Genomic DNA, 24,509 nt, shown 5'->3' on the forward strand with positions numbered 1-24,509 from the left:
AGTGCTCTGTATCTTCCTATCTGCTCAGCGAGTCTCCAAGCTGTGTCTGCCTAGGGAGACATCCATCCCTAGGTCCTTAAGTCCCTCCGTGGACAGCTAGGGGACAAGGCAGAAGGGAGTCACCACCCAGTCTGATCTCATTTGCTTAAGGTTGGCTGGGCTTCTTCTCTGCCTCTGCAATCTCCCTAAGGAGTTTTGGAGAGGTCTAGAATGGCCTTGGCCTTCCCAGGAGCACCACACACGTGCCTCAGGTGGCGCTCCTGCTCGGCTTGGGAGGTGACAAAGGTAATGTCAACAAACCTAGGGGGAAGCCAAGTCTCCTCCTCCCAGAAATTTTGCCCCCCTTTCAGTTTTGGGTTCAGTCGTTGCAAAAATCGATGTTTTTTGTTACATGGAGAGGGAGACAGCATCCCGCTAGACTACCAACTGAGTCCTGCCTCTGCCAGCCTCTCGTTCTACATTTGGCAACGGGGAAGGAGCTTGGGGGAAAGAACAGGACCCAGCTCTGTTTGCAAAGCATTTTCATCAGTCAAAAAGCTGCCAAGCTCGTGAATATTAAATAAACCCTGACTCATGGAGACATATACCTTGCTTGCTTTGCTGATGGGTGGGGCGATGGAGTTACGTTACTTTCCAAGTGACAGCCCTAACATTCTGCAGACTTTCTCAAAGCTGTTCTGGCTTTTTCTGAACAAAGAACAATCCACAAAAACGCCCATGGTGTGCAATGCATAGGAGTCTGTTTACAGGACCACAGACAGCCCTCTCCTCAGTCAAAAGGGACTCGGTGAGATCATCCATTTAATTGCCTTCCACCTCCAGGTGGGGCCGGGTGGCTCAAAGGTCTTCCGCCAGAGGGTTTAGAGAGAGTGTGGCTCAAGTCTCAGGCCTGTATAGTGAGTTCCCTAAGGGCTAGCTTCGTTTTTTCCATTGCAGAATTTATAAGTGGGATTGAAATGAGAGCATGGAGCGGCTTTGCCAGGAACAAAGATTTTCAGTGTGTTTCAGTCACTAACCTAAGACACTATAATATAAGCCAGGCTCCCTTCTCCCCAACTCTAATGGGTCCTGAAATGAAGCAAGTCATCCAAGAACAACAATAGTAAGAGGGCAGCCAACACCAGCCTAGAAAACTCCTTGCAATTACTGCGTGCAAGGCGGTATTCTACACCGGACAACTGTGGGGCACGGCAGGGTGAGGATCCCTTACCTGGTGTGTTTGGATTGGGGCATTTGTATATCCATAATGCTCTATCTTGGCGATGGGAGCCCTCTAAATATGAAGTTCCTATGTTTTACGCACAGCCCAAAGGCGATGTCATCCAACTTTCAGTGTGCCTGGGTTTTGATTGTGAACTGTCGCGAGAGGTTAGCTGTGGAATTGTCTACTCACAGCATCATGCTGACAAAGAAAGAGTTTAGGGTTTCTGGATCATTTGGGACTTTTTGGATCAGGGGTAGTTACTCTATACTATCGTCACTGACATTTTGCAGAGAGGAACTTTTCTGATTTCCTTTTTCATAACACAGGCAAGATGACCATCCGCTTCTCAGCTCCTCTTTGTAGGTTGCCCATCCCATCCTGACTGTGAGTGTCTTCAAGTACCTTTGTATCAGGCAAAACCCATTCTGTCTGTGGTTCTTTTCCAAAGAATGATGTCTTATTCTTCAAACCCACAACCTCAGTCTACACCATAGACAATGAGTGTTATGAAATTTAGTAGAATCAAAATGGAGTTACTTATGCCAAACCCTAGCAAAATAGGGCCAGGAGATCATGAAGTGTGTGTATGTGTGGGTGTCTTCATGTATACTTTCTTGATAATAGGAGCTATCAAAAATATTCAGGGGACAGGTAGAGAAGTGGTTCACTGAGTAAAGGTTCTTGTTGCAAAACCTGACCACCTCTGGGTTCAGTCTCCTGGATTCACATGATAGAAAAAAAGAACTGACTCCTTCAAGTTGTTCTCTGACCTTGGAAGGCACATTGTAGCTTGTGTCCTGCCATAAACAAACAAGCAAACAAATAAGAAAAGATTCCGTCAAAACTACAACATTGCACAAAGGCCAGGGCAGTCTTACACACACACACACACACACACACACACACACACACACACACACACACTTCTGCAAAGGCACCTGCTCAGCCACTGCCATTCATCCTATCAATTTTTGTGGCCAGGCTCTTTCAAAAGTATTTACATGACCCCCCTTGTTTTGCCTTTAAAGCTATTGTCTTCTTTTGCCCTAGTGTTTGCTTATACGACGCATCCCTTCCCTTTTTACCATAGCATGTCAGTCATGGTTTGCAATTCCTCTGGGACTCCCCAGCAATCTTCTTTAGAGACTCTCCCCATGCCACTCATTTTAGTGTGACTTGGATAATGTTTACTTATAATGGTGTGCAACCGAGAGCCTCTTAATTGTTTGACGGTTTGATAGGCTGAATAGCACAGTGGCTAAGGACGCCAATGCTGAAACTCAGTTGCCTGGGCTTGGGCCCAGCTTCCCACCTTAACTGTGTCACTACATTAACCTCTCTCACTTAGTCTTCTTCATTTCTAAAGTAAAATCAACAAGATGCCTCATTCTCAAAATTCTCGAAAATATGATATACATGTTTATGAAAATGGCTCTGTGGCTGGCACTTAGAAGGTACCATGGAAGTTTTTTTCTGTTTGTCTGCTTGAGACAGGGTCTTGGTATGTGATCCAGGCAGGTTCCATACTGGCCTTGAATTTGCCACCCTCCTCCCTCCACCTCTGAGTGCTGGGATTACAAGTATAAGACACCACATCTAGCTGGTATATATTTGTTATGCCCAAATCCGCAAGTCTCCCAAAAGCCAACAAAGAGACCGAGTCCCTAAAAGCAAAGATCCTTTATTTTATGCAAGTTTACAAACTCGGTCCCTCCACATGTCCAACGTATTGGATTAAACAGAGAGCCCCAAGCTCAGTTAGAGTTGGGTTTTTATAGTAGTAAAGGTGAGGGTGAGGGGTCTCTGAGGTTCAGGACCCCTGATTGGCTGACATTTGTCTAGGGGTGTCCTGGTGAGTGTATGCTGCCAGGTGATCCTATCTACAGCGGTTGGAATGTTAAGTATTTCCTTTGGATGATCTGCTCTTGGGTGGTGCTCAGGTAATCTCAGTTTGTGGTTCTTCCTGCAGCCAGACATTGCTTCAGGGTAAACTACTGAGACTAAGGTTTCTATTAAATTTATCGATGGCTGAGTCCTACAGGCGATAATGGTTAGAAGTAAAGAACTTTCTTTGGGAGATCTGTTCATATTTAGCTTATCATGGCGGGCTCCTACATTTCCTCCTTCATAAGCAACGATGACAGGACCCAATCTTGGGTCCTGCTTGCGGCTCCTACATATTTATCTCACCGAAAAGAGTAGCTGTGTTGCTAGTGATGGTCTTGTAGCCTTTCTGCAGGTGTGATGCTAATGGCAAATAAAGAGAAGTTTGATAAACACTTGTCTGAGTATTTGGCTGCTAAAAAACAGTGGTGCAGGGGCAATATGTGCGGAGCCCTCTTAGAACAACAAGCAAACATGCGGCAAACAAAAAGGCTCTAGAAACACTACATTTTACTTGACAGTTTCTTGAGCATACGAGGTGATTAATGGGTGACCATAATTATTTTTCTTTTTGATGAATAATTTTCTAGTTTGTGTGGATGTTTTGTGCACATGTATGTCTGTGTACCACATGTGTGCCTACAGAAGAGGGCATCAGATTTCCTGGAAATGGAGTTACAGGTGTTTGTGAATGGACATGTGTGTGCTGGGACAGAGCCCAGGGCTTCTGGAAGAGCAACCGGTGCTCTTAACTATTGCGCTACCTCTCTGCTCCACAAATAATTTGTTATATTTAAAATTACTAGCAATTTGACTAAAATTAAAAACTATGGTGATTTCAGGGTTTTAAAGGTAGACTAAAATGAAGAATAGGAAGGAATGTTGCCTTTGAGGACCTGGGGTGCAGCTTGCTGAGGAGTAGGACTGTCTGAGCCGTTTTGTAGAAAGCCTTAGAGTGGAAGCCTGCACCCATCTAGACGAGAAAAACACAAACCACATCTCAGACAGCAGTGGTTTTATTTTATTGATTTTTATTGACCTCTATATCTTTCTCTGCTCCCCTCCCTACCTCTCTTCTCCCCTTCAACTCTCTCCCAAGGTCCCCATGCTCCCAATTTACTCAGGAGATCTTGTCTTTTTCTACTTCCCATGTAGATTAGATCTTTATATGTCTCTCTTAGGGTTCTCATTGTTGTCTAGGTTCTCTGGGATTGTGATTTGTAGGCTGGTTTTCTTTGCTTTATGTTTAAAAACCATTTATAAATGAGTACATGTGATAATTGTCTTTCTGGGTCTGGGCTACCTAACTCAAAATGATGTTTTCTAGCTCTATCTATTTTCCAACAAATTTCAAGATGTCATTATTTTTTTCTGCTGTTTAATACTCCATTGTGTAAATGTACCACATTTTCCTTATCCATTCTTCGGTCTAAGGGGATTTAGGTTGATTCCAGGTTCTGGCTATGGCAAACAAAGCTGCTATGAACATGGTTGAGCACATGTCCTTGTGGAACGATTGAGCATCCTTTGGATATATACCCAAAAGTGGTATTACTGGGTCTTGGGGAAGTTTGTTTCCTAATTTTCTGAGAAATTGTCACACTGACATCAAGAGGGGTTGTAGCAGCTTGCATTCCCACCAGCAATGCAGAAGTGTTCCCTTTTCCCCACAACCTCTCCAGCATAAGTTGTCATTAGTGTTTTTGGTCTTGGCCATTCTTATAGATGTAAGATGGAATCTCAGAGTTGTTTTGATTTGCATTTTTCTGATGACTAAGGATGTTGGACATTTCCTTAAATGTCTTTCAGCCATGTTAGATTCCTCTGTTGAGAGTTCTCTGTTTAGGTCTGTACTCCATTTTTTTTTATTGGATTATTTGTTCTTTTGATGACCAATTTCTTGAGTTCTTTGTATGTTTTGGAGATCAGACCTCTGTCTGATGTGGGTTTGGAGAAGATCTTTTCCCATTCTGTAGGCTGTCGTTTTGCAGCAGCTGTTAATGTTGCCAGAGAAGCAATGACCACCCTTCTGGAAACACCTGCCCACAGACAGGAATTCAGATGAGATGAACATCCTAAAGAGGCTCTGAAACACCTGGGTTAAAGATGATGAAGCCAGACTTCTGGGTCTGGAAAAGACCATCAAAGTCGTGTGTCTGGAGAGGCAGAGACTAACGTGTGAGAGAGTAGAAGTAAGGCCTTCCAAAGTACAGTCAGTCTTCCCTAAGCCATCCTCGTTTACAGAGGCAGGAGATTGGACCTGATGCTCTTCACAAGACACAGCTCTCAATGGTTGGTAAACAAATTGGATTATCTCATTCTGGAGAGAAGTCCTATAAAACTTATGTCCCAAGTTTCTGTGTCAGTTTAGTTTCTTTGGGACTTAGCTCATTATTCCCCCACCTCCACTCCTTCCTTCCAAGGTTAGGGCCCCACTGCCTTCCGGGAAGAATGTTGAACACATTCTTCCCAGGCAGAGCCCTTTAATCAAGGTGGAAGCCCTTTGTGAGGGGCCAAGAGAAGTTTGACTGCAAGAGGAACGAATTGGCTCAGTGTTGAACTCCTGACAAATCCGTGAAATGAATACCACATCGGAGTGGGACAGAAACAGAGGAGGGGGTTGGGAGGGGGTGGGGAGGCTGGTGGGCATCTTGGAAGGAATGAGGAGCTGGTGGGCAGGCTCTTCTCCAGGTCTTCTCTTGCCCCTCCCACTCTGGGACCTTTCACACAAGCAGGATTCTCACTTCTGCCCCTGGAGCACTGCGGCTCCTCAGGGAGGCTTTTCTGTAAGATGTGCGAGTAGCAAGGCCTTTAAATGTAGGCAGCACAGAGTGCCAAAGAGGTGCTGAGTTCTGAAAAGTGGAGCGACAGGAGGAGGTCCCCAGCCAGGGATCTGCTACAGCCCCTAGGAGTTACTCCTACAGTGAAGCACCTATCCTTGGATGCTAGGAGATCAAGCTGTAAAGCGATTAGCAGTTCCATTACCTTAAATTCCTTCATGTGCGCCTTCTCAGTTAGAAAACGCACAGAGAAGCCAATTCCCAGCTCTCTCCTGGAGAAATCTGGCTCCATGGCACTTCCTCATTAAAGAAAGAAGATGCTAATTGAAGCAAGGAAACGAGGGATGACACCCATCGTGAGGAGTGGATTGGAAGAGGCAAGGGGGTGTCTGTTTTCAGTCTTTGCCACCTCCTGTAAACCTCCCTTATTTAGGCGTCTAGAGTCCACTGTGCACATATATGTACTATATACATGTGCGTGTATGCATATGCAGTCTTCTTACTTACTTCCCTTCCTCTAGCATGAATGTGGACAGAAAGGACGTACCCTAAACCACTGTAAAATATTAAGTCCATTTGGGTTTCTATAGCAAAATACCCGAGACTTGTGGGATGTGGTGGTGCACCTGTGATCATAGAACTAGAGAGGCTGAGGGAGGGGGACCAGGAGTCTGAATTAAGTTGGGCTATGTATAGAAATATCGAGTCTCAATACACGTGCATGCATGAAAGCTCAACGTAGACAGTTCAGTTTTCAAACCAAAATTTATGGTCCAAGCCTGGGAAGTTCAAGAATAATACACCACCTTCTACTTCCTCCTTACTTGGTGGTAGGACAAAGAGAGATCACTTGAATTTTTTTAATTATTAAATAAGAGTACTAATCCCATTCATCCATTCATGAGACAGCAGAGGCTTTTCAAAAGCTCCCCCTCAGTAATGTTACATTGGTATCAGGTATTGGTATCAATCAACATGAATTTCTGGGGACACTGACATTCAAACCACAAAGATACGGACACGGAGCTGGGCAACAGCTTCACTGGTTTCTTCGTCTCCCACCTCTGCCCCTGTGGAGAGAGTTTGAAGTTCTCACAATATTCCCTCGCCAGCCATGCTCCCCACATGCCTGTGCTCTCAACAGCCTCCAAGAGAGCTGAGACGGAGGTGTCAAGTTCACAGTACAACACTTCCATCTCTCCAGAAAAAGACAGGTCTCCAAGAAAGTCCATGACTAGACCAGAGAAGAGGAAACAAAAGTGGGAATTGATGGGCTGGCTGGAGGGAATATTACTGGGGAAGACTCAAGAGCCTGACTTGGAGGTCTGTTTCCTTTAAGGGTTCTCGGCATTGATATTATCTGTAGGTACTTTTAACTGACATCAGAAGAAGAGCTACTTGCCTAAGTAATGAAAAAGCACAATGAATGGTGGAGAGTCGTGAGATGTCCTTGTCTTTTTATTTATGTGTTCCTTTCATGTATAAGCACTTAAATAATGCTTACCGTGCATCAATGCATCAAGCTTATCCAGTCGGCATAACTACAACCTAAGCCTATGTCCTCTATGGATAAATATTGCTAAACAGGGCAAACATACATATTAGTAATAGAGACAATTTTTTTAACCACAAGTGATGATAGTGGTAATGGTAAAACTAAGGCAGCTTTTATTATTGATTATGGACTTCTTAATGTATTGCTTTATTATTGATTGCATCTAGGCAAAGTGCTTCAGAAACACCATCACACTGCGTTCTCAGAATGGCTCTAGAGGGACATTACTACGTCACAGACAAGCACACCAAAGCACAAAGCTTGTGAAGGGACTCATCCCAGGTGTAATTTAGTTTTAATGACATTCTTTGCATCCCAACTAAGAAATATTCACAAGGACTAAGACACTGTGGTTATTTCGACCGAGCTGTGATCAGTCAGAGCAATTGTGCATTCATGTGATACACCCTCAGTCCTCCAAACATGCCATCAACCAACTGTGTATTTATCCCTGTTTTACTGACAAGAAACCTGCTTGAGTAACTACAGTAAATGGTGGGGCCATCAGAAGATCTCCGCTACCCCCGGAACTGCCTCAGATGGTGGATGTCCTGAGGGCCTTACAATAAAATTCTCTAAGTACAGCTAAGACATTATATCAAAATCCAAAATCCTGTTGGTCCAACCTACACTGGAGCCATTGTGGCTGCAGGACTTTTCTCTGACAATGCAAGCCCCTTAGAGATCTTGATATACTGTAGTTTATTTTCTTTGGGGGGAGGAAAGAAGGGAATTTGTACCACAGAGACTAAGGGTTTGGCCCAAGTCCACAGAGCAGACAGGAGGATAATGAGGGAGCTGGGAATAAATTATACTAGACAGGTTTCCCAATTCTCAGCTCAATGCTTTTTCTATGAGACCATCGAGCCTCAAGTAACTAATTCGTTAGCTGCCTCTCCTTTGCAAATATGCCCAGTTACTTGTCGTTCTCTTTCAGATCCTTTGCTTCCTTTGCTTTCTTTCATATTTCAGACAGGGGCTCCTTTGCTGAACATTCTGAGCGACATGGAAGGTGGCATCCACGTCTGTTGAGCCCCGGGCTTGGTTAGGGACCCGTCTTTCTCTTTCCTGTAAAATGATCTGCACATTCTTTGCGAGTGCAAAGGCGATGTGGAAAGTCATTTTCTCCGACCTGGTGTATGGGTAAATTAATCTAGCATTACAAACCCATAACAGCGTTAGGTGAGCTGTGTGTAATAGGTTTAGGCAGTGAGTCTCCGGAGCTTAGCCTGTTCAGCATAAAAAAAGCCTTAGAAATCCCTCTCTCCGTGAAATCCTCCAGCACACAGTTCAGGAAATGTACAAGACAGTGAGACTACAGCCAACCTATTGGAATTCCTTTTGAAAAGAAGACGGAGAAAGAGGAGGAGGAGGAGGAGGAGGAGGAGGAGGAGGAGGAGGAGGAGAAGCCGATCACAGAAGCAAACTGTTGATTGCCAGCTGCTAGCCTTGTTAGGAAGGTTCTCCTGCAGTCAGGATTCTGCAGTCATTAGTCACGGAATTCCAACGGCTGTGTGCTGGGGGTGTGGGGTGTGGGGGTGGGGTCAGGTCATTTAATAACATGTCAATATTAAGTTACATCATAAATAATCCGAACTTCCTGCATATTTAAGGGGAACTTTGTTGTATAAATTTGGAAACGATCCAAATTGGAGACAAGTGACTTCTGTTATTGTTTAGCCCTCTGGGTCCAACTTACTGTGGGGTTTCGCTGTTGTTTTGAACTTTGGTACTTTCAGCAAAGAGTGAAAAGAAAGGCCATAAAGCAATTGACTTATGGTTATCCCCCCCCCCCCTGCCCCTTAGCTTTAAATCGACTAATGCTTTTTTCTTTATATAAATAAGATCAAGTGAAATCCAAAGTCATGGCCAAGAGCTAAACATGGGGAATTGCTGTGTTGTTTGTATACTGTTAACAGACTGAGTCAATTTGGCGATGATTACCGCTGACCACACTTGCTGTCACTAAAGGGGGCCCCTTCTGATAGTTGCCACATTTCCCCCATCATTGGCAGTCTAAGGATATTTTAAAGACGTGGAACTCAACCTTCCAAACGCTTCAATCCTTTAATACGGTTCCACATGTTGTGGTGACCCCCCAACCATAAAATTACTTTATTGCTACTTCATAACTGTAATTGTGCTACTGTTATGAATCATAATGTAAATATCTGATATGCGGGATCTGTAATATGTGAGCCCCAGAGGGGTGGTGACCCACAGGTTGAGAACTGCATTTCTAGAGGCTCAAGACATTAATCTGAGTTGGCGTCAAATTGCAGACAGTTAGATTTGCATTCCTACTAGATAAGGGAACAAATAACCAGGTTTCATAAGCCATACGATGCGGCGCGAATGTAAAGATCAATTATCCTGGTTTGGACTCCAAGAATACTCCTCTCACCCACAATTCAAAGCTCGGCTGGGCAGCTCCACCCTTTCTTGACAGCTTGTTTCATCGCTCAGCTTCAGCCCCTTTGCTCCAGCTACAGGGTCACTCAGGGTCCAGAGCCTTCGCCTCCATCCTGCCCGCACTCTTTGGCTCCTGTTGTTCCTCCCAGAGCTCCGTTTTTGAAGAGCTCCCAACTTCTCTCCCTATCTCTTGGTTTAGGCTAAGGTCTCCTTCCTTCTTGAGGCTGTTCTTCCTCCACGGAAGTCACCTGCCTGAGAGCTGGCTGCGCTAGGAATTTGACACGCCTACTTTATTTCAGCCTTGAAAGACAGGCTGCTGTACTTTTGGTTTGGAGCGCCCAGAGAGCACACATTGGAGGCTTGGATCGCCGGTTAGCACTACGGGGGTGGGGGTGGGGGTGGGGTTGGAGCTTTGGGGGTGGGGCGTTCAGGAGAAAGGAGTTATGTCATTGGGGGTGTGCCCTTAGAAGGGGCATTGGAGTTCTTGCCCCTTCTGTCTTTCTCTCTGCCCTCCAGTCACCACAAGGAAAACTATGTCCACTCAATGATGCAACTGTGGCACCCCTGGCCCAAAACAACAGCGTCAAATGACATGGTTCACGGAAAGCCCCAAGATTATGAGCCATAATCACCCCTTTCTTTTATAAGGTGATTATTTCAGATATTTTTCTTTGACGTTTAGATTCCATGTGCCTGTTTTTCTGTACCAGGTTTGTTTCACTTAGTTCCACCCACATTGTTGTAAATGACAGGATTTCCTTCTCTTAAAAATTCTGTTGTACTAGAAGTGTTGGTGTACATCTTTAATCCCAGCCCTTAGGAGGAAGAAATATGTGGATCTCTCTCTGTGAGCTCCAGCCCAGCCTGGTCTATATGGCAAGTTTCCAGGCCAGCCAGTGCTACATAGTGAGAACCTGTCTCAAAACACCACCACCACCAGTGTGTGTGTGTGTGTGTGTGTGTGTGTGTGTGTGTGTGTGTGTTTATGTAAAGTACTTGAGTTCTGTTGTGCACATATGTCACAGATTTCTTGTCCACCTTTCCATTAGTGGGCATTTATGTTACTTCCTTAACTATTGTAAGCAATATTGAAATGGGCACGGAGTGTAGAAACTTTTCGAGCACACTGATTTTATTCTGTGTGTGCACAAGTGCTCACCTGTGTATATCTCTAAGCGGAAGTGCTAGATTTTCTGATAATTCTATCTTTTAATCAGTATAAATTAATTGTAGAAAAATGATGGCTTTCATATGACATTTTCTTGCATGCCTACAATATACTTTAACTATATTTACCCCCTATACTTAGCCCCATTACCTCTTTCTCTGGTCCCCTCCTCTGACAACCCCTGTCCCATCTTCATGTCATCTTTCCTACTCTAGATGCCCCAAACGGAAAAAAAAAAACCATGGATTTGCCCTTCTGTATTTGGCTTAGACAATTAACATGGCAATCTCCAGCTCTATCTATTTTCCTGAAAATGACCCTATGTTTGTTTTTGCAGCGAACCTCCATGCTGTTCTCCACAATGGTTTCGCATCTGCTCACACCCTCGCCAGCAGTGCACAGGGTTCTTTTTGTCCCATGCTTGCCAGCACTGCCGTTTGTCTTCTTGATAACAAGCATCCTAACAGCTGTAGGCTGATTCTCGTTGTGGTTTTATTAGCATTTCCCTGAGAAGTAGAGGGATTGAGCTTAAAAACAATTAATCTGTTGGTCACTCATATCTCTTCTGAGAAATTTCTAAGTTATTTTTCTTTGTTTTTTAACCAGATTATTTAATTTCTTGAGTTGTATTTTGGATCTATAGCCCTTTGTCAGGTGTATGGTTGCTAGGAATTCCTCTGACCCATGGGACGTCATCTTTTCATTCTGTTTCCTGGGCTGTGCAGTTCTTCGGTTTGAGGCCGTTCTCTTTGTCTACTTGTGCTTTTGGAATTCAGGAAGTCAGCACACAGACCAAAGTCATGGGCTTTCTCCAACTTTGTATTCCATCCACTTTGAGTCGATCATTATTCACGATGAGAGATAGTCCAGTTTCCTTCTTCTGCAGGTGGAGAGCCCGTCTCTGACATCCTTTGTTGCTGAGTTCTTTTCTAGTCTAACTGCAAATTTAGAGCATCTTTGTTAAAAACTAATTGGGTTTTTAACAGAATACCAGGGTTATTTTTAGAACTTTTGTCTTGTTCATTGGCTGATGTTTTTGTCTTTATTGCCAACGCCACACTGTACCAATTACAGTATCTTTACACGTATCTTGAAATCAGGATCTACGATGATTCTAGTTTTGTTTTTTTGCTAATGATTATTTAGGCTATGTAGGGTCTTTTCTAGCTTTGCAAATACTATCCATAATTCATTTTATTACTTTAATTTATTATTATTGTGTGTATATGTGAGTGTGGTTGTGCCTGTACACAGTATGGATGTGGAGCTTAGAAGAAAAGTTTCAGGAGCTGGCTCTCAGTTCTTTCCTCCCACATCTTTTAGGAGTCTGTTCTCTCCTTGGACAGAGACATCTGGGATTTGAATTCTGGTCATTAGGCTTGCACAGCAAGTGCTTTTATTCTCTGAGACGTCTCACCGGTCCAATCTTTTAATATTAATTTTATAAACTTCAACTTTACTTAGTTTGTTTGTAAGTTCTAACAGGAGAATACACACACAGAGAGACACACAGAAACACACAGACACAGATGTACACACAACAAGAGAGAGAGAGAGAGTCATCAGCAAATAGGTAATTTCACTTCTCTTTTTTTATATGCCCTGTCCTATCCTCTAGTTAGGACTTCTACTATTATATTGAATAGATGTGGTGAGTGTGGGCTTTCTTGTCTTATTTCCGATCTCAGGAGGAAAAATTCAACCTGTTTCCACTGACTGTTAACTGTGGAATTGTCATATATGCTGCTCTTATGCTCCTTCTGCTATGGAACAATCTTTATACACTGTGAATTTGTGTTGTTTTCTTTGTTAATAAGATGATTGGCTGATACTTGGGCAGGAAGTGTTTGGGGGAGACAGCCTGACATAGTGATGTGGGATTTCCCTCTGTATGCTGTGATTATTATTGATTAATTAAGGAGCTGCTTTGGACTTATAGCAAGGCAGAACGTAGGTAGGCAGGGAAAACTAAACTGAATGCTAGGAGAAAGGAGCCAGAGTCAGGGAGAAGCTACGGAGCCGCCACTGGAGACAGACATGAGGAAACTTTGCTGGTAGGCCACGACCTCGTGGTGATGTACAGATTAATGGAGATGGGTTAAATTAAGATGTAAAAGCTAGCCAATAAGAAGTTAGAGCTAATAGGCCAAGCAGTGATTTAATTAATACAGTTTCTGTATGGTTATTTTGGGGATGAGCAGCCAGGATCCAAGAAGCGGGCTCCTACAACAACATAGAGAGGAAGCTGGGAAGAGGAAGGGCAGAGTCAGGAGTTACCAACAGATACACTGGGAAACAAGATGGACATGTTGTATTGAGAAAATACCAAGCCATGTGGAAAAGCATAGATAAGAAACATCTATGAGAGTTAATTTAAATATGAGAGTTAGCTAGTAACAAGCCTGAGCTATTGGTCGAGCTTTTATAATAAATCTTGAGTCTCTGTCTCAGTTATTTGAGAACTGGTGGGCAGGAAAGAAAAGTCCACCAACATCCTTCTCTACCTATTAAAAATAGTTTTTAAACCACAGGTGAGTGTTGAATTTCTTGGATGCTTTTTTTGAATGAATTAAAATAATCCTGTGGTTTTTGTCCTTTGTCATTATGACATATCATAACTGATTTACATCTATGAAGTCATTCTTGCATCTTCACAATACATCTCACTTGATCAACTCGACCATAACGAATGATCTGTTTGCTAGTTGTGCTATTTAGCATTGAATTATTGTGAGAAAATACTTCAGAGAAATGATTTTAAAAAAGGAAGGTCTATTTTGGTTTATTGTTTCAGAGGTCCTAGCACATGGCTCCATTATTTTGGCTTAAGGCAAGGCAGTGGCAGTGTGTGGAGGAGGAAGTCCACTTCATGGGGCCAGGAAGCAAAGAAAGAGACACAGGGCTGAGGACAAAAGGTTCTCTTCCAAGAACCATCCCCCATGGCCTGTCCTCCAGTCAGGCCTTCATACAACTTTCCACTTTGCTCAAAAACGCCATCAAGTTGTGAGTCCATCAGCAGATTCATCTCTTAGCTGGGTCAGGCCCTCATGATACAACTACCTCAGTGCTTGCTCCTAGACAGGGGCCAAGCCTTCGATACATGACCCTTGTGGGAGCACATGGCCTAGCCTAACTCTAACACTGTTATGTGTTGAGGATTTCTGCATCTGTGTTTACCAGGAGTATTAACCTACAGCGGCTTTTCCCTTTCAGTGTCCTTGCTTGGTTTTAAAATCATGTTGCTTTCAAATAGTGGATGCTTGGATTGCTTCTGAGCAATAATGTAGACAATGCACTTACACATGAGTGGCATTTACAGGATGACTTTCCAAACTGAAATGGCAGTGACTGTTGGATCAAAGTGTAGAAGCACGCCTCGTTTGGTACATATTACTACTTATTTTCTTCCCTCAAGAGTTACGTCATATTATCCTCCTAGTGGCAATGCATGAGATCCAGTGTAGGTATTACTATTTTCATTTTATGAAAGAGGAAACTGAGGCATGGAAAATGCTGATGATACTCAGGCTGACACACTTATAGCTACTTATTTTATACATATAAATAGGCCTAAACCGTCCACCGCTCTATTACAAGCTCTCTGTGCTCAAAAACTTCCTAATGAACAGACACTGAGGTAAGAATTCAGTTAACCGCAGGTATCAGTGAGGGAAAAGAGAAGCAGTAGAGGAAAAATGGAAAATCAAATATAAAGCGGTGTGGCCATTGGAGCCATGGCCGACCCTGTGGTGGGTTCCTCCACTCAGCCATGAGAAGGTGTTTCCAGACAAGCTGCAAAGAAACCCATGCCTGGAGGAAGGGAAAAATAATTTAACTGTTGCCCTTCTTATGTTTTATGGGGAGAGAACACTTATACATTTGAGTGATGTCTTTTGGCCCTTGCAGTAGATCCTAGGAAGCCAGACCCTAAGTTCTTTAGTGTCTAGAAATAGTGTTGGGCAAGGCAGACATGATGGTGTGTGCCTTTAATCTTAGCACTCCTAAGGCAGAGGGAGGGTAGGTCTCTGTGAGTTCCAGGCCAGCTGACCAGGGCTACACAGTGGGGCCCTGTCTGAAAATAAAGGGGAAGGAAAGGCGGTGCCTAAAGCAGCTGAGAGTCCCAGACAGGTCAGGCTACCACGAAAGCTTGCAAGTCTTGTCCCCTAAGGCAAGTTTAATAAAAAAAAAAAAAAACATTCTCTTCTACCTCCCTTTACACCTAAAGGGAGTCCCATAAATTGTATTTATTTTTTATTACATGTCTATTTATAGTATAAAATTCATTATTTCATTCTGATGTTTTTATATTACATACCACAGACTTTGACCATACTCATCCTCCGTGCTGGTTAGTTTTTGTTTGTTTGTTTGTTTTCCAGTTTGACGCAAACTAGTTGAAGTTCCTGAGAAGCGGAAACCTCGACTGAAGCAGCGCATCCATCAGTCTGACATGTAGGCAAGTCCATGGGACATTTTCTTGATTAACGATTGATGTGGAATGGTCCAGCCCACCGTGGTGGTACCTCCCCTGGGCAGGTAGTCCTGGGGTACATCAGAAAGCAGCCTGAGTAAGCCATAGAGGGCAAGCATCCTTCCTCCATGGTCTCTGCTTCAGCTCCTGCTTCCGGGTTCCTGTCTTGAGTTCCTGCCCCAAGTTCTCTTAATTTCATTTATTTATTTATTTATTTATTTATTTATTTATTTATTTAGTATACATTATTCTGTCTGTGTATGCCTGCAGGCCAGAAGAGGGTACCAGACCCCATTGCAGATGGTTGTGAGCCACCATGTGGTTGCTGGGAATTGAACTCAGGACCTTTGGAAGAGCAGGCAATGCTCTTAACCGCTGAGCCATCTCTCCAGCCCCCCCAAGTTCTCTTGATGAAGAACTTGATAATGCATATGAGAGGAAAATTTGCAATATTTATATTTCTGAGTGTGGCTTGTTTTGCTTCATACAATGGCCTCCAGTTTCAGTGCATTTTCGTGAAAGTGAGACAGTATTTCTTTTTATGGTTGCATAAAACAGCATTTGTGTGTGTGTGTGTGTGTGTGTGTGTGTGTGTATAAAATGGGGGAGGCATTGTTTATTCATCCATCTGGTCTACAGCTATTGTGAACAGCGCACATTCACTAGTATGCAGTTTTCTCTGCTGTGGGGTTAGGTGGCTGTAAGTATGCTCCCGATAGTGCTACGGCTGGACCGTGTGGCAGTTCTGTTTTTACTCTTTGGAGGACCTTCCCCACACCCTTCCACGTTGGTTGCATATCTACAGCAGTGTGTAAGGTTTCTTTCCCCTCTGCTCCTCAATGACATTTGCTCTCATCTGTTTGCTTGACAATCGTTGTTCTTACTGGGACAAGATGGAATTTCAATGCAGTTTGGATTTGTAGATCCCTATTGGCTAACAATGTTGAACATTTTTTTAAAGTCAATAAAATTTTTTAATAAAGCAATTTATTTGAATTGATAACAAAAACATTCTTTGGTAGGAGGCCAGCCTCCAGACCCCAATTTCCTAGATCTGCATACCAGCTCTGACACTGGCTAACTGTGAGATCTACTTAAGGGACCTCACATTTTGGTGCTTGTTTTCCAATCTTATGTGGCACTAAAATTTAAGCTAATACTTGCCACCTACCAAGACGTATATGAGTATCATAATGAATATATCTAGCTTTTGAGGATGTTACTGGTATATGTAGCTTTTGAGGATGTTACTGGTATGTCTAGATTTTATTGGCTAAGTTCCATATTAAGGGCTTTTTGAGTTTCATCTCAATTTCCCATTATTATTATGGTCTTCACTGTATTATTTACAACACTGCTTGGTCTATTAGTTTATGCATATTTCTAGCTGGCTCTTACATCTTAAATTAACCTATTTCCATTAATCTGCATATCACCAAGTGGTTGTTGCCTACCCATAAGTTTCCATTTGGCATCTTCATGGCTTCTCTTTGATTTAGCCTACTCTCTCTATATATCTTTTCCATTCTGGCTATATTCTGTTAAGCCATTGGCAGAAAGCAGCTTCTTTATTAACCAATGGCAATAAAACATATTAACAGCATACAGAGGGGAATCCCACATCACCTCTCCTTTTTTGTCTAATTAAAAAGGAAGGTTTTAACTTTAACATAGTAAAATTACATATGCAAAACAAGCAAGAATTATAGTTACAATATTTATATCTACTTTATCTTTTATCATAACTAAGAAAAACTATCTATTCTTCAACTCCATTAAAGACTCCAGAAGGATATAATATTACCTAAGTTAGCAGGAAATGCATTGTAAGCAACTTCCAAAACTCTAGAATTGACAGACACATCTTGTTGCCTGAACAGTCACCCAAAGTTCTTCTGTAACATTGGGGCATCCATCTTCAGCCCACAGGCCCATAGTATCTGGCAGACCTTTCCAGGAAGCAGGAAATTTCAAAGACAGTTTTACCTATATTGGCAATTTGTCAGTCATTTTCTTCTGTGTCCTGCAGAATGCCTGGCAGATTCTTTTATGACACAGGAACCCCAAAGGACTGTCTCACTTTTAGGCAAGTTCAGCAGTTAATTTTCTGTGGGTCCTGCATGTCCAGTTCATAGAGCATAACACCAAGCACTGCAGGCAAGAGCAATTTCTTGCCCAAATGGCTAGTAAATTCTACAAGGAATCTCTTTGATGCTCATCTTCCTCTTGAAGTACATTGATGCTTCCAGGAGCAGATGTTTCATTGTCATGAAAAGTCCTAAATTCCTAAAACATTTTAAATGCCATATTCTCTTAGTCTTTGACAGGTTTGAAGAATACCTATCTATCCGAAATATATCTCTGTACATCTAGAAAACTTAACTAACATGACTACAAGCTTGACTATTATAGATGATATCTATTAACCTGTATTTCTTAATTATACATTACATTTTTAAATGAGCTGCACAAACACAATATCTTAATCAAGAGCAAAAATATACATATAACAAAATTGACCTCAAATTTGTATCAATAAACCAAGATCCATACCAATGCAAAGTATTCATCTCTATATCATATCCCCCTTTAAATGTAAACAAACATCTATAAACAATATTTGGGAATTTGGGCAAAGTTCTCTCCAATCTGCTTCCTGCTTTTTGTTGGGTGGAGTAATTTTAGGGGGTTCACAGAGACCTTTTGGGGGGGGATCTTGTTCCATCAAACCACATTGTTCTTGAAGGAATTCACAGTTTCTCATCTGTGGAAACAAAAGCAAACCTCTTTTTCAAAACAACATATCTTTAGACCCTGATGTAGATGGGTCTTCTATCTATCTGTTGTTTCATTGGTTAATTAATAAAGAAAACTGCTTGGCCTGATAGGTCAGAACATAGGTGGGCGGAGTAGACAGAACAGAATGCTGGGAAGAAGGGAGGTGACTCAGACGCCATGGAGTCCACCGCCAGGTCAGACATGCTGAATCCTTCCCAGTAAGCGACCGCCTCATGGTGCTACACAGATAATTAGAAATGGGTTAATCAAGATGTGAGAGTTAGCCAAAAAGAGGCTAGAACTAATGGGCCAGTCAGTATTTAAATGAATACAGTTTGTGTGTTATTATTTCGGGCGTAAAGCTAGTCGTGTAGGAGCCGGGTGGGACAAAAAGCAAGCCTGCCTGCAGCTCCATCTATAAGACCCAACTTTTGAAGTCAAGATACCTTTAAAGTATACATGTTGGTTCAGCTTAGCAGCCCGTACAATGAAATGTCTCTCTGTACTTAGCTCGTTCATAGTCAGAAAAATTCAAATAAAAAAATAATAAACATAAACCAGACTCTCTGTTCCATCTTTACATGACTTATTTTTCTTTACTCCTTTATCCTGTATATACTATCTCTTTAAAGACTTTGTTTTATTTTTTAAACCATTTACTTTCTTTTATAACTCTCTATATTCTTCTCTCTCTCTCTCTCTCTCTCTCTCTCTCTCCCCCCCCTCTCTCTCTCAAGCCTATGTACATTTATCCAACACTGTGACCCATTTAGAGTTCTTTTCCATCTGAATTTGTCTTTATTGAGTATCTGCAACAATTTTCATAACAGGAAAATTGCTTCTTAAAAATGTTAAGCACCTACACAAGGATGACCCTGCCTAAGCCCCTAAGCAATAGAGAGGGGCCCCAATCTTGACTCGCCCTGTAATCAGACTGATGATTATCTTAAATATCACCATAGAATCTTTATCCAGCAACTTATGGAAACAGAGGCAGAGACCCCCATTGCAGCACTGGACTGAGCTTCCAAAGTCCAGTTGAAGAGTGGAAGGAATAAGAATATGAGCAAAGAGGTCAAGACCATGTTAGATTCACCCACTGAAAGAGTTTACTTGAGCTAATAGGAGTGAACCAATTCCAGCGAGGCTGGGAAGGAACAAGCATAGGACCAAACAAGCCCCTCTGAATGTGGTTGACAGCTGCATGGCTGGGGCAGACTGAGGGGTTACTGACAGTGGCATCAGGATTTATTCCTACTGCATGTACTGGCTTTTTGGGATCCTATTCTTTTTGGATGTCAGCATAGATATAGTAGGAAGAGCCTTGGGCCTTCCACAAGGCAATGTGCCTTACCCTCTCTTAGGATTAGAGAGGGTAGGATGGGAGGGTATATAGAGGGAATGGGAGGAGAGGAGGGAGTAGGAACTTGGATTGGTATTCTTTTTAAAAAAAATCTAATAAAAAATGCTAAGTGGCTTGGTTAGGACTAAGGCTGCTTTTGCCTTTTGGCTCTGCCTAGTCTAACTAACATGGTGAGGGTCTGTTCACTGCCTCTGAGACTGCCAGGTGGGAGCTATCCTTACCAACTCAACTCTGGGTAGCACCATGCAGCATAAAAATCTTTTTTTTTTTTTACCTGAATAAAAGCTAAATCTGCCATGCAGCGAACTGCATGACCTGGAAATATCTCTGTTTATGGCAGCGGGAATTCGCCATGCCTCCTGCCTGTGCACTCTAGCAGACCTGATCCCATCGCCTTCCCAGGCCAGGGTGCTGAGTGACAGGCATGCTTTCAGCTACTTTCCTCCTAACCCCAAGTGGGCTTACAAGCATCTGGGCCCACAAACCCCATTCAAGTGCTCAGCCTCCTGAAAGAGCCATAGCTGTTCCTGCAACTATCATGAACTAGGAAACCGCCGTTTCTTAAAGAAGCCACAAGGTTTGTTTGTTTGTTTTTGCTGCTAATGCTGAATCAGTAAGACCTCTCTTAAAGGAGCTGTGGCACCCCTGCTTGCTACCAGCAAACAAAGCCCATCTGGCAAAAAAAAAAAATGCTGCCTATCAAGAAACCATGCTTAACTCTGTTTTTGTATGTGTCTAGAATTGTTTTCCAAGCTTCCTCAGGTTTATATGGATGTAGTCAGCCCCATGTTAGCATGCCAATCTATCGTTGGAGGCTGCTTGTTTGTTTCCTGCCTGCCGAGACCCAAAATAATCACATAGAAACTGTATTATTTACAACACTGCTCAGCCTATTAGCGCATGCATATTTCTAGATAGTTCTTACTTCTTAAATTAACCCATTTATATTAATCTGTGTATTGCTACATGGTTGCAACCTTCTGGTAAGGTTCTGTCTGGAGTCCGGTGTCTTCCTTCTGTGGTGGCTACTTGGCTTCTCTATGACTCCACCTACTCTCTCTCTATATCTTTTCCAGCCTGGCTATATTCTGTTATGACACTGGCTGAAATCACTTTCTTTATTAACCAATGGTAATAAAACATATTAACAGCATACAGAGGGAAATCCCATATCAGGAATGTAAGTGTACTTTTATTTCTGTTCTCTCTCCCCTTGTTCATAGTCATCAGGATAGTATCCAATCCTGATCATTCCCCAAAGACCCCACTTGCAAATATATAATGAGTATTCATTCTTGGTGCAGGATAATTGTCTGTATTCTCTCAATCATATTTTAAATAAACGCTGATTGGCCAGGCAGGAAGTATAGGCAGGTCAACCAGACAGGAAGTAGAGGCAGGGTGATGAAAACAGGAGAATTCTAGGAAGGAGGAAGCCCATTCCCCAGTCTTGCCCAGATCATGGAAGAAGCAAGATGTAATCTACCTGGCTGAGAAAGGTACCGAGCCATGTGTCTAACAGAGATAAGAATAATGGGTTAATATAAGTGATAAGAGCTAATAAGAAGTCTGAGCTAATGGGCCAATCAGTTTATAATCTTATGGAGACCTCTGTGTGATATTCTTTGGGACTTGCTGGCTGTGGGAATCGGGCAGGACAGAAATCCCCACAGCCGGCCCTCATGTTACACATTCTGATGCCTCAGAATAGGGATTAAATTACAACACATAAAACCTTGGGGGTACACTCATACCACAACAGGAAGCTTCCAAAATCCCTCAAACCCATTCTTGTATCGATGCTAGGTGATTGTTCTAAATACAGTTATATTACATCTCTCTCCTACTCTAAACCCTGTACTGATTCCCTGATACCTGGAAGGCCTGTGTCCTTCATATAATCCACATGGGTTTCTGTGGCCTGGCTTGTGTGTCTTTCTGCCCAGTCTGCATTGGCTAATTCCTGCCTGTTCCTTAAACATTAGCCTCAAAAGAGAGCTTGAACTTGCTTTGAGCTTCATTCCCTCATCTATTTATTTATTGCCTCGACACTTTGCTCCCTGTCCAGACCATCTTTGTATTCTTTACCACTCTTAACCAGATGATTCCTTCTCTCCTTTAAGACTAGATCCAAGAATCACTTCTTTTGGGAATTCTTTTTTAGAAAGAGCCACACGCTCAAACTCTGGACAGAGTTAGCCTCACTGGCCTTATGCATCACAGTTCATTTCATGGAAGATGATGTCACAGTGTGCTTGGCTGTGTATTAGAGTGTGTGTTCTGCAATATTATTTTAGCCATGTAAAAATGTGTTACATTTGTTTATGCTGTGGAATATTTCTTTAATTGTGTAAAGATGTGTTACATTTGTTTCTCCTGCTTTTGTTAAGGATGTAAAGATGTTTTACTTTTGTTTGTACTGCATCTGTTTAATTATGTAAAGGTGCATTTGTTTCACCTTGCCTGCCTAAGGCACCTGATTGGTGGAATAAAAAGGTGAATGGTCAACAGCTAGGCTGAAGGGGGATGGGTGGGGCTTTCAGACAGAGAGAATAAGTAGGAGGAGAAAGCTAGGTTTGAGGAGAACTTTGAGAGAAGATGAGAGAATGAAGGGGAGAGGGACATGCCTGAGGCAAGAAGCTGGGCAGTCACCAATCAGCAAGATGTGAGAAGCAGTGGAAGTAAGATGTATGGAAGGAAAGAAAACTAAAACATCCTGAGGCAAAAGGTAGATAAAGAGAAACAGGTTAATTAAAAGAGTTAGCCAGAAACAAGCCTGAAAACATTCAAAATTAGTAAGTCTTGATTTGGGAGCTGGTTGGTGGCCCTAAAAAAAGCCTGGTGCAATTGTGAGTTCTCTAAGCTTGAGATATGTGATATTTTTCTATGTACTCCTGTGTCTACTAGTGGCATGAAGTACCATAATTTAAACCTCTACGTGAACAAATGAACATGGGTTCATTAATGAAAAACCATTTTGCATCTGCGATGACTTGTCCAATTTACAAAGAGTCATTAGAGGAGGAATCTGATCTACAAGTTTCATTCTGAGCAACATTAGGCCTAGTGATATTTGAATAGCAGTGTTAGATTTAGGGGATGGGAGGTGCCCCGAATCAACGGAGCCCTCAAACAAGACGCTGGAAGTGTTTGTGGGGAGTTGGTATCTAGGGATATAGAGAGTTCTTTACAATGCCACCAGACTTCTACTCCATGTGCACAAAATTTACTTCAGTTAAATCTTATCTTTTTGATAGAAAGGTGTCTTTGCTGAATAAAAATATTTTTTTTCTCTATCTTGCCCGTATAACTTAAAAAATATGGGAACATAGGAAGGAAAGCCAGATTTAAAGCTTTTTTCTTCTTTTTCTTTCTTATACTGATTTTCTTTCCAAAGTATTCAGAAAGACGGCACTCCAACTAAAGCGAAAGGCTAAGTTGTATTCTTCTGAAGCTCAGTATAGAGTAGCTGTGACCAAGTATCATTGTCATTAAAACTCTTTTTGAAGTTAAACTAATAGTAATGGTTATGGGCTAAAATCATCATCATCATCATCATCATCATCATCATCATCATCATCATCATCATCATCATCACAAAAAGTTACAATCCCCGGATGCCCAATGAGTGGCAGGTACTTCTCACAGAATATCATAATTACGCTTTTCACAGTCACCTCCGAAGTAGGATTTGTTTTCCTTCTTTTTCTCTCTGAACAACTAATGCTCATTGAGCTCGAATAATTTGGGGGCAGGTCCAGCGGATGAGTTGAGAAGACTGCAGGGCCAAAAGCCAAGATGCTTGCACCGGGCGACCCTGAGCCTTTTCCGATCTCAGAATTTTGTCACTTGCCCCAGTGAAGGCAGAGCGGGTGACCTGGGGGAAATCAAAGGAAGCTGCCTAAGGAACTGAACCCTAGGAGTCGTGGAAAGGCAAAGGGAAGTGGTTGAATCGCAATCACAGGGTCACCAGGGAATAGCAATACTAGGTAGCTCCTCAAAAGGTAGGCAGGCGGGGCGGGGCCTGGGCGGGAACCGGGAACGTGTTGTGAGGTGCACCAGCCAGAAATGCCGCCTCCCCGGGGCGAGCGAAGGTGAGGGGAGAGTGAGTGTAGACCCGACGGGCGCCTCCGTGTCTCGCCTAGGCAGCTAGTCCTTACCGGGTCTACAGCACCCGACGCTTCAGGTGCATTTGCCCGCGGGGGTGTCGGTGCGGAGCGAGCGGACAGGCGGCGAGCGGGAGCCAGCGCGCGGATCATTCCCCCCACCCCTGGAGGAGTGGTACGGCCCTGCCCGCCGCTGATCTGGCAGGCTGCGCGCGCACCCCGCGGCAGGGCGCGGGCCGGGGAGTCCCGGCCTTTGCGGCCCGCCTCCGTCTCCGCCGGTGCCCTCCTCTCTGGGCTCTGGTGCCGGGCGTCCGCGCGCTCCGCGGGGGAGGAGCGCGGCCGCGGGGGCGCGCCCCGGGACTCCGCCCCCCAGCTCCCCTCCCGGAGCCCGGGTGCCCGGCTCGCGCGGCTCGGTACGAGACGGGGACCTCGCGCCGCCCCAGCGCCCCCGCCCCGCGTGTGAGGCGCCGCGCCCTCCGGCCGCCCTGCCCGGTGCATGGAGGGGCCCGTTCGGATCGCAGCCGCCGCCGCCAGCGCGCGGGGGGATGACCTGCGGGTGGCTCTCGGAGCCGGCTGCCGAGCAGGAGGTCTGGGGGCTTAGCCAGCCCTGCGGAGAGGTGCGGGGGTCCTGCTGTAGGGTCCCCGAGGGTGACCCGGGGTCGCGGGCTCGGGAGCGGGGGGTCCTGGGGAAGCGGAGGCCAGCTTGCCCTCAGGATGCAAGGGGTCCGGGTGGAAGGGCAGTTGAGGGATGCCCCGCAACCGGCCCGCCGCCGCATCCTAGGGCGCTT

The 24,509-nt window shown here is 43.7% G+C and overlaps 1 protein-coding gene across 1 annotated transcript in view; it reads left to right on the forward strand.

The window, feature by feature from the left end:
* Positions 1–24,138: 24,138 nt before the first annotated feature.
* Cdon (cell adhesion associated, oncogene regulated) overlaps positions 24,139–24,509 on the forward strand; it is an 84,948-nt gene continuing 84,577 nt past the window's right edge. The window contains exon 1 of the mRNA XM_041657216.1: positions 24,139–24,338. The gene's annotated coding sequence lies outside the window, so the exon portion shown is untranslated. The remainder of the gene's footprint in view (positions 24,339–24,509) is intronic.

The sequence above is a fragment of the Microtus oregoni genome, unplaced genomic scaffold, assembly GCF_018167655.1.
Source record: "Microtus oregoni isolate MIOR12 unplaced genomic scaffold, Mior012 000008F_ref0000371, whole genome shotgun sequence".
In the NCBI taxonomy this organism is placed as follows: Eukaryota; Metazoa; Chordata; class Mammalia; order Rodentia; family Cricetidae; genus Microtus; species Microtus oregoni.